This window comes from Cherax quadricarinatus, chromosome 89 (assembly GCF_038502225.1).
Source record: "Cherax quadricarinatus isolate ZL_2023a chromosome 89, ASM3850222v1, whole genome shotgun sequence".
Classification (NCBI taxonomy): domain Eukaryota; kingdom Metazoa; phylum Arthropoda; class Malacostraca; order Decapoda; family Parastacidae; genus Cherax; species Cherax quadricarinatus.
In genome coordinates, this window is record NC_091380.1 from 12,650,269 (window position 1) to 12,665,785 (window position 15,517).

Sequence of the window (15,517 nt, forward strand, 5' to 3'; positions counted from 1 at the left end):
GATTACCTGGTTTGCAGTGCAGCAGATCATTCCAATGTGTTTTGTAGACTTTTACCCATTTGTCTCAATAGCAAGGAACCTCATCCTTCCTTTTCACACCATTGTCAGTTTTATTGTAATGAACATAAGAACATAAGAACGAAGGAACACTGCAGAAGGCCTACTGGCCCATGCGAGGCAGGTCCAAGTCTCCTACCGGCTTAAGCCAATGCACCCAACCTAGTCAGGTCAGGTCACATTGACTTAAGGGAGGAACACAGCAACCGACCTGGTAGCACAAGCTATCAGGTCTAACTCACACCCACCCACATCTACTCATGTATTTATCCAACCTATTTTTAAAGCTACACAACGTTCTGGCCTCTATAACGGTACTTGGGAGTTTGTTCCACTCATCCACAACTCTATTACCAAACCAGTACTTTCCTATATCCTTCCTGAATCTGAATTTTTCCAACTTAAAACCATTGCTGCGAGTCCTGTCTAGGCTAGATATTTTCAGCACACTATTTACATCCCCTTTATTTATTCCTGTCTTCCATTTATACACCTCAATCATATCCCCCCTAATTCTACGTCTTTCTAGAGAGTGCAGTTTCAGGGCCCTCAGTCTATCCTCATAGGGAAGGTTTCTGATACATGGGATCAACTTTGTCATCCTCCTTTGTACATTTTCCAGAGAATTTATATCCATTCTGTAATACGGTGACCAAAACTGTGCAGCATAATCTAAATGAGGCCTAACCAAGGATGTATAGAGTTGAAGAACAACCTGAGGACTCCTATTATTTATGCTTCTTGATATGAAGCCAAGGATTCTATTAGCTTTATTGTGAACACTTATGCACTGTTGTCTTGGTTTCAGATTACTGCTAACCAGAACTCCTAAATCTTTTTCGCAATCCGTAATATTAAGATCTACATTATTTAGTTTATATGTGGCATGGTTATTGTCCTGTCCAACATTTAGAACTTTGCATTTGTCTATATTAAACTGCATCTGCCACTTCTCCGACCACTGCATCAGTCTATTCAAATCTTCCCGGAGTGCTCGAATGTCCTCGTCAGAATGAATTCGACGGCCTATTTTGGTGTCATCGGCAAACTTGCCGATGTCGCTCTTTATGCCCTCATCTATGTCGTTTATGTAGATTGTGAACAGCAGGGGGCCCAACACTGACCCCTGTGGAACACCGCTCGTGACGCTTCCCCACTCTGATTTCTCCCCATTTATGCAAACTCTCTGCTGCCTATTTGTCAACCATGCCTCTATCCAGGAAAAAATTTCTCCTCCTATTCCATGTGCTTTAATTTTCCTCAATAGTCTCTGATGTGGGACCCTGTCAAAAGCCTTACTGAAGTCCATATACACAATATCATATTCATTACCATGATCTACCTCCTCAAATACCTTAGTGAAAAAAGTTAATAAATTCGTAAGGCAGGAACGCCCCTTTGTAAAACCATGCTGAGATTCGTTGATTAATTTATGCTTTTCAAGGTGGCTACGAACTGCCTCGGCAGTTATTGATTCCATAAATTTTCCCACTATGGAGGTTAGGCTTATTGGTCTATAGTTCGAAGCTAAGGACCTGTCACCTGTTTTGAAAATAGGTATCACATTTGCCATTTTCCACTTACCTTGCACCATGCCAGTTTGTAGTGATATGTTGAAAAGATTAGCCAAAGGTGTGCTAAGCTCCTCTTTACATTCCTTTAGAACCCTTGCATACAGTTCATCAGGGCCTGGGGATTTGTTAGGTTTTAATTTATCTATTTGCCTAAGGACCATGTCACTTGTGACCCTAATAGTGCACAGTTTATTATCGTCCTGTTCTACATAATTTATCATTACTGGAATATCGCTGGTATCCTCCTGTGTAAAAACTGAGAGGAAGTATGTGTTAAAAATTCTACACATTTCCTTATCACTGTCAGTGAGCTGACCCGAGGAACTTTTGAGTGGGCCTATCTTGTCCCTGATCTTTCTTCTGTATACCTGAAAGAATCCTTTTGGGTTAGTCTTCGATTCTCTTGCAACTTTAACCTCATAATCTCTTTTTGCTTTTCTAATTCCCTTTTTTATTTCTCTCTTTAACTGAATATATCGATTTCTCAATTGCCCCTCTCCTCTTTTGATTTGCCTATATATGCCTCTCTTTTGACCAATCAGATATTTTAATCTATTGTTCATCCATTTAGGATCATTTTTGTTTGATCTGATTTCCCTATTTGGAACATAATTTGACTGAGCAGCTAGAACTATGCCCTGGAAAGCATCATATCGGCAACCATCACCACCTACCTGACCCTTAGTCAGGTCATTCCAGTTCAGCCCACCTAAGTAATTTTTCAGTCCTATGAAATCAGCCAAGCGAAAGTCAGGGACGGAGACTTGATTGCCATTATTAGGGGAATTCCATGATATATTAAAACTGAGTGATTTGTGATCACTTTCCCCAAGCTCATCATTAACCTCAAGATTATTAATTAGTGTTTCCCTACTGGCAAGAACCAAGTCAAGGAGGTTATTTCCCCTAGTTGGCTCTGTCACAAACTGTTTTAAAAAACAATCCTGGATCGTATCAAGAAAGTCACCTGACTCTAAATTTCCTGTCAAATTGCTCCAGTCAATCTGTCTATAGTTGAAATCTCCCATTAGCACAACATTTTCGTATGTAGATGCCTTACGAATTTCGTCCCATAGAAGTTTACTGCACTCCCTATCAAGATTTGGGGCCCTGTAAATCACACCCAAAATTAGTTTTTCTCGGCCCTCGAGAAGCTGTAACCAAACAGATTCAGTGGCTGACGCTTCTAATTTAATATCTTGTCTAACACAACAATTTAAATTGTCTCTGACATACATCGCTACCCCACCACCTTTCCTGTTGACCCTGTCAGTGTGGAATAATTTATAGCCTTGTATGTGACATTCAGAGGGCATCTCTCTATCTTTCAGATTGAGCCAGGTCTCTGTTATAGCAATAATATCTATGTTTCCTGCACTTGCAATTAATCTTAGCTCATCTATCTTATTTCTTACACTCCTGCTATTAGTATAGTAAACCTTAAGGGAGCTAGTCCTTTGCTGCCCTCTGCTGTCCCCCTTTGTTTGCTGACCTGATCTATTGTCTTTATTTATAACTTCATGCTGTATACCTTTTATACATTTACTGTTTCCAACCCAAGTGTTGCAACCTGCTTGTTTCCCACACACACCCATACCTCTATCTTCCATCAGTTTAAAATCATAGGCATTTCACCAATGGCCTTCTCAATCGAGTCTGCAAGTGCTACCACCCCAGCCCCAGAGAGATGTACCCCATCCCTTGCATACATATCATGTTTGCCATAAAAGTTGTTCCAGTTGTCAATGAATGGGATTGCAGAGATCTGTTATCTTAACCCTTTCAGGGTCGGCAGGCCGTCTCCCAAACCTGTTCTCAGGGTTGGTAAAAATTCAAAAAAAAAAAATATTTTTCTTACGAAAAGATAGTGTTTCTTTTCTGAATTTTATAGTCTAAACAAAATTTTTTTACCATCAATACTTACCAAGATATGGAGGCGTGAAGTTGACAGAAAATGACCGGCATACAGTAACATCGCGGACTGCCAGTATTTTTTAGGTACTATTTTCTATTATTTTTAATTTTTTTTTCCCAGTAACTTTTATGGCCTGTGAGACCAATATGAGCATTATTTTGTAAGTTATTTTTTTTTCTATACTACACAATAAATGCATAAACACTGTTGTCACTGTTTTGTTTACAAAACATATTTACACAAACGAACAATACAAAATGTTGTTTATTACTTTTTCTCTATATTTTATATACACATATACAGTCACAGGACATGTTTTTAGAAGTTCTGCAGCCTGTGGAAGTCTTTGAAACATGATGTCATGCACAATGGTGTTTTACACTCCTCACACATAAAACGAGTGTCTCTCCGCTGTTGTGGTCATTTTTTTTTGTATGTGCACAGATGTAATACCTCTTCTGAGCCTTTTTCTTGAAAGCAGTAGCAGGCAGTTTTGTTAGGAAGTGATCACCATGCTTCAGACAAGAAGGTAGTTGTTGATAATTACATTGGCGGTTTTCTATGCAGGTGCTGTTCCTTGGTACTTTATTATTTGTCTGATGACAGACAAAATTTGCCATATGGTGGTTTGTTTCTGGTCCTCATCTTATATATATTATAAGCATTGAGCATGAAAATGTCCAGAATATGGAAAAAGAGTTTTATGTACCATTTATAACTCTTGCAAACACAATCAACAAACCCAATCTGCATGTGTCTGCCATTTCATTACGGTGAACTGATGACAACAGTGTGACATCTCGTTTGTCATGCCACCGAAATGCCATGATGTCATTGGCAGCAAGCGCCTGCACCTCACCTCTACAAGTGCCAGCATCGAACCTGGACATATGTTTATGATTTGCATGCACTGTGCCACACACATCTGTCATGTTCACTCGCAAGTAAGCACTGAGTAAGGGGCTTGTGTACCAGTTATCAGTATATAATATATATCCCTTACCAAGATATGGTTCCATCATTGTTCTAACCACTTCACCAGAGATACCCAGTAACTTCCTGGTATCTTGCAATGTATTACTTCCAGTGTACACAGTTATATCCAATACAAGACCACTGTAGCAATCATAAAGCACAAACAACTTTATACCAAAGCATTTCCTCTTGGTATATATTGCTTGAATGAGAGTCTTCCTTTGTACAGAATCAAAGACTCATCAATAACAAGCTTCCTGAAGGGATAAAAATACCTATTGAATTTCTATGTCAGGCCTGGTTTTGTCTGAAGTGAAACATACGTAATAGTAGCACAAATCGATTCACTCCTGTTATATCACTGAAACCTGGGGTTGCAATCACGCGGTCTGTTGACCAGTATGATTTCACACTGTGCTTATGCACATGTGGCATAAGCATTATTGTGGCAAATAAAAGATACAGCTTAGCCACAGTTGTCTCCTTCCACTGGTGTAGGCGTGAGTTTGGTGAAAGTATTGTGTTTGCCATGGTGTACTTGTAGTATCTGTTGCTTTCCCTGACAATTTCCATCAGGGGTTCGTCAAAGAATAACTCGAAACATTCCAGTTCACTGGCATTGTTCCCAAGTGTACAAGATGGCCGTATTCCACTTTGACTTTCATCAAAGTGATGGGGATTGGGAATAAAATTGGCAGCTTACTGCCAATGCCAGGTGCGGTCTGCTGGTGGGTACTGGATATTGACAGGTGGTTGTGGTTGTGGAGGCTGGTGTAGTGGGTGTGTGGGAGATGGTGGCCTTTGTTGTAGATCAGCTGAGGCAGCGGCGTGGGTGGCAGCATGGCCCACTGCCGGTGCCTCACGGCCGGCACTACCACTACCACCATGCACATTTTCCATCCCAGCTGCAACACTATCATCCTCATTTTCACTGCCTGTTGCTGTTGTACAGCCACAGGATATATTCCGAGATGTACTCCTTCCCCTTGGAATAGCATATGGCACACTACCAGAGCACATATATTGTCGTATATACTGATGCTACAATGGAGAATATTCCACTTCACTATCACTACTGGAACTGTTTTTAAGAGCTTGTAGTTCATATTCACAATCACTATCATCACCAATGCTCACATCTGAGTCTGGGATTTGGGAAAATAGGAGTTTCCTCTTTGATTCTGGTACAACTGAACGTGAACAAGATGGCCCAGCAGCAGAGGTGGAAGGCTGAGGGTCATCAGGGTTTTCCTTACTATTACCGGTATTATGGTAATTAGTTTCTGTCACAACCTCATCAAAACCTTGAAACTCATCTTCACTGGCACTTCTGTCTGTATTAGAACTGTCATTGGGGAACAAAAGTGTCCCAATTCGCCGAGGAGTGAGGAGCTTCTTACCGGGAGGCAGCAGTTTTATCATCTGACACTCCTACTTCTATACCACCTCTACTTCTTCTTCTTCATCTCACTTGCTTGCTTCTCAGTCTACGAGACTTCGCAGACCTACACTTTCTTCACGTCAATCACCTGCACAGAATCTATCTTCTACCTCGGAGCCTAGTTCTCACCCCTTTTCCAGCTCTCTCATGAAGGTAGAGGTTCAGCCCCCTTGTATAGTCCCCTCTTCCCCCCCTCTATCTTCCTCCATAGTTAGCCTCCAACCTCCTTCCTCTCCTGTTACACTGCAGGCCTCTTCTACCCCTGCCGATGCATCTCCCCAGGTTCATACTCCCTGCCCCCCTCTGACCTCTTTGGTTGCCTCCATAGTTTCTCCGACCTTCACTTGCCCTGCCTCTCCTGTCCCTGACATCATGGCATCATCAGCTTCCTTAACAACTGAAATGTCAGATGCTCTCTCCAGCTATATTGTGGAGATGACACCCCTGATGGACGCCAACGTGCTTCCTTCTACCCCTTCTATTTCACAATTCTTCCAACAATCTATTCCTCTGCCAGATTCTAATTCTTCCTAACACGCTTACCATTGCCCCCATGCACTGACTTTACTGTTCCTAAGAGCCCATAGATTTTACCGTTTCTTATTGTTGCTATTTTTATTTCTGTACATAATGTCTTTTTTACAATGGAATGTTCTTGGCCTTAGGGGCAATTGAGAAGAACTCCCAGTGTTGCTCCCCCAGTTGTCCCCAGTATGTGTTGGGCTGCAAGAACCTAAAATTCTTTCTGCTGTCATTTGCCCGGTATCGGGCTACATGATTTTGCATTCTTCCGATCCTTTGCCTGATGAATCATTTAATGAAAGTGCGCTTCTTGTGTGCATTGATTTACAGAATCAACAAGTTTTTGTTCTTTCCCCTGCTGCATTATACTACAGCTCATATTTCTTTACATTGATGGTTTACAGTTTGTTCTCTCTATCTCCCTAGCATGCATTCTGTATCTCTGATATCATATTTTTAATTTCGTCTCTACCACTGCCCATGTTGTTGGGTGATTTGAATGCTCACCATCACCTGTGGAGAGGGTCCCACTGCAACTCTCTTGGTGATCAGTTGGAGACTCATTTCACTTGACATCCTCTTCATGTTTTAAATACGAGTACTCCTACTCATTTTGTCTCGCACTCAGTCTCTCTCCTGCATCGATCTTTCTATCTGTTCCTTGACAATTGCACTTGATTTCACGTGGTCTGTTCTCCCAGATTACATGATAAAGGTCAATTTCCAATCCACCTTACTTATACTACATATACTGGACCGTTTCATAGCCCTCATTGGGGATTTGCTCAAGCAGATTGGGACTTATACTCCTATCTTATCACCTGTTGTGATAACCCCCTTTCATCCTCTAATGATGAACTGGTGAACCAATTTTCGACCTTAGTCCTAACTGCAGCAATGCATTCCATCTCCCAAACCTCTGGTGGGCATTCTCAGGCATGCATAACTTGGTGGTCTATGTGTGCCTGTGCAGTGCATTTAAAGCATGCTGTGTGGGGCCTTTATCAATATAATCATAATGCAGAGCATCTGTGGTATTTTAAGTGGGCAAGGGTAGTTGCTCACTGTATCATGCGCAATGCTAAACTCACTTGTTGGTGAGACTACGTGTTTACCATTACCTCTGCTTTCCCTATGTGTGCGATTTGGAGAAAGGTGTATAAATTGTATGGTAAGTACACTCTGGACCCAGCTCCCATATTGCAGGTTGCTGAAGTTGATGTTGCAGAACCCCTAGAGGTTGCCGCAGAAATTTTGAACTATCTTGTCGGTATCTCCCAAGGTCTTCACCTCTGTCCCTCATTTCTTGCGGCTAAGCCTACCAAAGAGCAATTGCCCTTAGATTTCTTCCCCAATGGATTGGAGTTGTATAACGTACCTGGTGGCTTAGCGCTTCTTTTTGATTATAATAATAATAATAATAATAATAATAATAATAATAATAATAATAATATTAATGTATAACGTACCTTTTACTTTTCTGGAAGAGAGGCCTGGTCACAGACCGGGCCGCGGGGGCGTTGACCCCCGGAACTCTCTCCAGGTAAACTCCAGGTAAACAACATCTCCATTCTATGGCCCTTCCCATTCTTTTACATCTTTTCAATCATATTTGGGAGCAAGGAGTTCTCCCTCAACAAAGGAAATTGGCTATTGTACTACCATTTCAAAAACTGGGTGCTTCGAGGCTTGACACCTCTCACTATCATCACATTCCCCTGACCAATGTGGTCTGCAAGGTGATGGAACGATTGGTGAATAGATATCTAATGTGATTCACAATAGCCTTTCCCCTTGCCAATATGGCTTTTGCAAAGGCTCCTCTACTTTAGACCCCTTGCCCCACTTAGATACATGTATTTGAAATGCCTTTGATAATAACCACTCTGTCCTAGCGATCTTTTTTAATCTAGAGAAGGCATATGACACCACTTGGAGGTATAACATTCTTGCCCAAGCCCACTCCTTAGGCCTCCATGGTAATCTATCAAACTTTATCACTGCTTTCTTGTCCGATAGACATTTTCGGGTTCGTATTGGTGACTTGCTTTCCTCAGACTTTGTACAAGGCGAGGGAGACCCACAAGGTTGTGTTCTCAGCCCTACTCTTTTTCTCTTAGCTATAGATGACCTACCTTCCATTCTTCCTTCGCATATTTGGTCATCACTTTATGTTGATGACTTCACTATAGCTTAATAGGGTGCTGACTGTCGACTAGTAGCAGCCTTCCTTCAGGTTGTGATAGACTGAGTCTCCCATTGGACCACTGCTCATGGTTTTAAATGTTTTAGTGTGAAAACCTTAATCGTTACTTTCACTAGACGTCCGCTTATTCTGGATAATCCATTGTACTTACATGGTTCACATATTCCAGCATGTGATAAGGTCAAGTTTCTGGGTCTGCTCTTTGATCGCTGGCTGATGTGGAGACAACTTTCCATGGTCGGCTAAATCTCCTTAATATTTTCGCATATCGTTCATGGGGAGCAGATCATTGCACTTTCTTCCATTTACATTACACCCTAGTCTTGTCCAAGCTAGATTATAGTGACCAAATCTGTTCTGTGGCCTCTCCCGCAACTCTGTCTAAGTTAAATCCCATTCATCACCAAGGCCTCTGTTTGTGCCTTTGTGCCTTTTGTTCAGCCCCTGTTGAATGCCTCTATGTAAAAGTGAATGTTTCTTCCTTGGCTGATCATTGTGATGCTCATTGTCTTTTTTATTATATCTGCATTCATGATTTTCGTGTTTCTTCCACATATAGGTTAGTCTCAGACAGTAGGAACTCACTTTGTTGGACGCCCATGCCTCCTCCGATCATTTTCTCTTCACATTCACTGCTCCGATCTTCTCTTCAGTTGCCCTCTTGTACGTTCATTTAGCATTTGCCTTTTTCCTTTCCCCTTTGGAAGTTCTGACAGTTCATGTCTGCCCCCCACTACAGTGCGCCAAAGCTTTCTTGCCTATGCCTGCTACTCGCTCTCTTTTTCTCAAGCACTTCTGGTCACATGCTCGTGTCATTGCTGTGTATACAGATGGTTCTAAATCTGCTGATGGAGTTGGGTTTGTGGCAGTTTTCCCTGATGACATTGTCTGAGGCCGCTTGTTTTTACTGCAGAGTTGTATGCCATCTTCATAGTGCTTCTTCATATTACGTACATGTCTCCTTCGATGTTCGTGATCATTTCAGGTTCCCTCAGTGCTTTACAAGTAATTAAACACTTTGATTTCCCTCATCCATTAGTTCTTCATATTCAACAATGGTTAAGCTGCATGGCTAGCAAGAATAAAGATGTTTTCTGCTGGGTCCCTGGTCACATTGGTGTGCAGGGCAATGAGCAGGCAGATGCTGCTGCATGGCCAGCAGTGCATGATCTCCCTGTTTCTTATAAGGGTATTCCATACAGGGATTATTTTCCAGTCATCTCTGCTCGTCTCCACTTCTGTTGGCAACTATGGTGGTCGGGCATATGCTCTATTAAATCACCTTTAGGTCTGTGGCCATCTTCCTACCACCATTGCTGTTCTCGGGAGACTGCGCTCTCCCAACTCCACATTGGTCGTACACACCTTACCCATGGGTATCTCATGGATAGATGCCCCGTTTCTCTCTGTGAGGCTTGTTAGGTCCTTCTTTCAGTTCTTCACTTCCTTGTCAGTTGCTCAATTTGCCAGCAAGCTCGCAGGATTTACCTCCAACGCTACCGCCGTCCTACCACTCTTACTTTATTTTCTCTCCTTGCAGAAGACCCCACCTTTGACTCCAAAGCTCTTTTTGACTTTTTGTCAGCAACTGCTTTATTATACAAACTCTGACACATAGTGCTTAGCATCCTTTCTGTCCCTTTTCTTCCCTCACCTCTGATTCCCTTTCCATCTAGCTGATTATAACCTCTGCACTACATACTGCTCCACAATGGTGTATGACCCTTGTCGATTTAGCACTTTCTCTGATTACAATAATCTAGCAAACACAAGGATATTGTTTATTGCTGGGTCGCCAGTTGTGTTGATGTACAGAGCAATAAACAGACAGACTGCTGCACGGTCAGCAGTACATGACTGTTATTGCCTTATTAATCTTATGTTAGTTTTTTTAAGTTTGCCTGAAATGCTCTGCATATAAAGGGACTTTGGTCATGTACACACACTTATTATGCTTCTTTGTATAAACATGTATCATGGTGAAATAAAGTTCTTATTCTTATTGTTTTTAGTGACTATTATTACCCCTGTGCCTATTATCCCTCTCCACAGAATATTTATGGCATGTGAATGAGGTTGAAATTGAAATGCTTATTTCTCTGTAAACATTGCAGTGTGGGTTTACATATTATAAAATATTAATTACGATGTGTGGTTAACAAATTACAAAATATTAATTACGAAGAAGACCACTAGCATGCCTAGGTATTTCAGGCAGACTAATACTAATCCTTACTCTATGTTGATACAGGTTATGGAGCATACTAATGTTAAAGTTATGTAACTTTAGTGGTCAAATAGATTTAAGATAGTGAGGTAGTTTCTTGCAGTTCGTGAAGAATATGGAGTTCCACGAATCTGGACCCGATGTCGAGTGCATGGGCATGTCATTTATTGCCTTTTCAGAGTTCTGTAGTGCTAGGATTTTATCAGAATTTCTGGAATTAGCCAAATTTTGTATTTGTCATAAAAAATCATTTAGATTTTCTACAATTAGGTTGATTAATGGCTGACAAAATGTTAGTATCTCATTTCTTTGCTGTCATCTGCGTAAGTTCCTTCTCATTTAAGTAAAGGCCCAAAACTGGATGTGGTTTTTGCTCTAGATTTGGAATAAGAAAGGAAATATTTTGGGTTTCTTTCAATTTATTTTTTTGCTTTAAGTTTTTCCCTTGTTTCTTGGCTTAAGTTCGAAGCTTAAGTTCGATATTTTTTGCTTCTTTGGTCAGTGCCTCTTTCCATATTTCAGATAGACTGGAACCTTAAAGCAACTCTGTGATTCTTTACCTTCACCTGTAGCTTATATCTCTTCTTTTAGCTTTAGTGGAATGTACCTTGAGCATACCTCAAGTGCTACAGAGTTAATTCTTTCTAGGCAAAGGTCCCCTCAAGGAAGGTTCCTTGATGTTGGTGAGGGGCTCTTGATTTAGGGAATTGGATCTGTGCTCCAGTTCCCGAATTAAGCCTGAATGCCTTCCACATCCCCCTCCCCCAGGTGCTGTATAATCCTCCGGGTTTAGCGCTACCCCCTTGATTATAATAATAATCTAGGCAAAGGTGTATAATTGGTCCATTGATTCTAGAAGATACCTTTAATCTGCCTTATCGTCAAAATTGACAACTTTGACACAGTCCTGCGGCTATCAAAGAAGGTTCCCTTGTTTTATCAGGAACTTGCATCTTGGCAGTAAAGCGTTTGACAAAGAAGTCAGCTTTCTTCTGACTGCTAGCAGAGATGGTCCCATCCTGCCGTTTTAGAAGAGGAATAATTTCACCAGGTAAATAACCTTGTTGATCACTGACCAAGGACCACTAGGTTTTGTCGACCACTCTACGTGACGCCAGCTTTCTTTATGTGTAAGTATACTGTCTTGACTCCTACCATTTGCCAAAAGGCTTACCTGTGCGAATTACTGTTACAGGTAGTGGGATACTTCTGTGACATGAACCTGATCATTTTTCACTCGTGTACTCAGATCATTATGTCACTCTCGACAGCAACTTTTATGTAAAGTAAAAGGACACAAGTGCAACTAATGTGACATTTTATTGTGGCAGCGTTTCGCTCTCCAGGAGCTTTATTCATGGCTTGATAAAGCTCCTGGAGAGCGAAACGTTGCCACAATAAAATGTCACATTAGTTGCACTTGTGTCCTTTTACTTTACATATTGTCGGTAATTCTATCAACTTTATAGCAACTTTTATATAACATAATAATAATAATAATAATAATAATAATAATAATAATAATAATAGAAATGAATGGAGACAAATGGTTTTTAATACTTGACGTGCTGTTGGAATGTGAGCAAAGTAACATTTATGAAGGGGTTCAGGGAAACTGGCAGGCCGGACTTGAGTCCTGGAGATAAGAAGTACAGTGCCTGCACTCTGAAGGAGGAGCGTTAATGTTGCAGTTTTATAACTGTAGTGTAAAACACTCTTCGGCAAGACAGTGATGGAGTGAATGATGAAAGTTTTTCTTTTTCGGGCCACCCTGCCTTGGTGGGAATCGGCCGATGTGTTAAAAAATATAATAATAATAATAATAATAAAAAATAAAAATATCTTTACTTCTACAAGTACATGTACAAGGTATACAAGTACATGTACAAGGTATACAAGTACATGTACAAGCCACTTCTTATGCAGAACATTTCGGGCAAATTAGGTCAGTTCGGACCCCTCAAGGGAGGTTCCTTGATTCTGGTGAGGGGCTCTTGATCTAGCAAATTGGATCTGTGCTCCTGTTCCCTGAACTGAGTCTTAATAAATTCCATCCCCCCTCCCCACATGCGCTGTATAATCCTACGGGTTTAGCGCCCACCCATGATTATAATAATAGGTCAGTTTGGTCCCAGGATACGACCCACACTAGTCTACTAACACCCAAGAACCCATTTTACTGATGGGGAACATAAACAACCGGTGTAAAAAAATGCCCAATGTTTCTACCCTCGCTGGGAATCAAACCCAGAACCTCGCCGTGTGAAGCGAGAGCTTTATCCCCCAGGCCAGTGATTGACAGCATTATCATTAGTTTTAACTTTTTAAACTATCAGAACCTTGCAGCTAAGACCCTGGACCAATTATGCAAGTCTGAAATGTTGATGTAGAGTTCCTGGACCCATTATGACACTGTATTGTTGAAGTACAGACCCTGGACCCATTATGACACTGTATTGTTGAAGTACAGACCCTGGACCCATTATGACACTGTAATGTTGATGTACAGACCCTGGACCCATTATGACACTGTATTGTTGAAGTACAGACCCTGGACCCATTATGACACTGTAATGTTGATGTACAGACCCTGGACCCATTATGACACTGTATTGTTGAAGTACAGACCCTGGACCCATTATGACACTGTAATGTTGAAGTACAGACCCTGGACCCATTATGACACCGTATTGTTGAAGTACAGACCCTGGACCCATTATGACACTGTAATGTTGAAGTACAGACCCTGGACCCATTATGACACTGTAATGTTGAAGTACAGACCCTGGACCCATTATGACACCGTATTGTTGAAGTACAGACCCTGGACCCATTATGACACTAATGTTGATGTACAGACCCTGGACCCATTATGACACTGTATTGTTGAAGTACAGACCCTGGACCCATTATGACACTGTAATGTTGAAGTACAGACCCTGGACCCATTATGACACTGTAATGTTGAAGTACAGACCCTGGACCCATTATGACACTGTAATGTTGAAGTACAGACCCTGGACCCATTATGACACTGTATTGTTGAAGTACAGACCCTGGACCCATTATGACACTGTAATGTTGAAGTACAGACCCTGGACCCATTATGACACTGTAATGTTGAAGTACAGACCCTGGACCCATTATGTTACACTGTAATGTTGACTAATTTTTGGACCACCGTCTATATCATGGGTTTGTCTACATAAGAACTTCAACAGAAATTTTTGCGAGTATTTAAGATCCATCGACAAACTTTCACCCACGGACTGTCATGGACTGTCATGGACTGTCATGGACTGTCATGGACTGTCATGGACTGTCACCATGGACTGTCACCATGGACTGTCACCATGGACTGTCACCCACGGACTGTCACCATGGACTGTCACCATGGACTGTCACCATGAACTGTCACGATGGGCTGTCACCCACTTACTGTCAACATGGACTGTCACCCACGAACTGTCACCCACGGACTGTCGCCATGGACTGTCACCCACGGACTGTCACCATGGACTGTCACGGACTGTCACCATGGACTGTCACCATGGACTGTCACCACGGACTGTCACCACGGACTGTCACCATGGACTGTCACGGACTGTCACCATGGACTGTCACCATGGACTGTCACGGACTGTCACCATGGACTGTCACCCACAGATTGTCACCATGGACTGTCACCCACGGACTGTCATCATGGACTGTCACCATGGACTGTCACCCACGGACTGTCACCCACGGACTGTCACCATGGACTGTCACCACGGACTGTCACCACGGACTGTCACCAACGGACTGTCACCATGGACTGTCACCAACGGACTGTCATCATGGACTGTCACCCACAGACTGTTATCATGGACTGTCACCCACGGACTGTCACCATGGACTGTCACCCACAGACTGTTATCATGGACTGTCACCTACGGACTGTCACCATGGACTGTCACCCACGGACTGTCACCATGGACTGTCACCCACGGACTGTCACCATGGACTGTCACCATGGACTGTCACCATGGATTGTCACCATGGGCTGTCACCACGGACTGTCACAATGGACTGTCACCATGGACTGTCACAATGGGCTGTCACCCACTTACTGTCAACATGGACTGTCACCCACTTACTGTCAACATGGACTGTCACCATGGACTGTCACCCACGGACTGTCACCATGGACTGTCACCCACGGACTGTCACCATGGACTGTCATGGACTGTCATGGACTGTCATGGACTGTCATGGACTGTCACCATGGACTGTCACCATGGACTGTCACCATGGACTGTCACCATGGACTGTCACCCACGGACTGTCACCATGGACTGTCACCATGGACTGTCACCATGAACTGTCACGATGGGCTGTCACCCACTTACTGTCAACATGGACTGTCACCCACGGACTGTCACCCACGGACTGTCGCCATGGACTGTCACCCACGGACTGTCACCATGGACTGTTACCCACGGACTGTCACCATGGACTGTCACCATGGACTGTCACCACGGACTGTCACCACGGACTGTCACCATGGACTGTCACCATGGACTGTCACCACGGACTGTCACCATGGACTGTCACCCGCGGA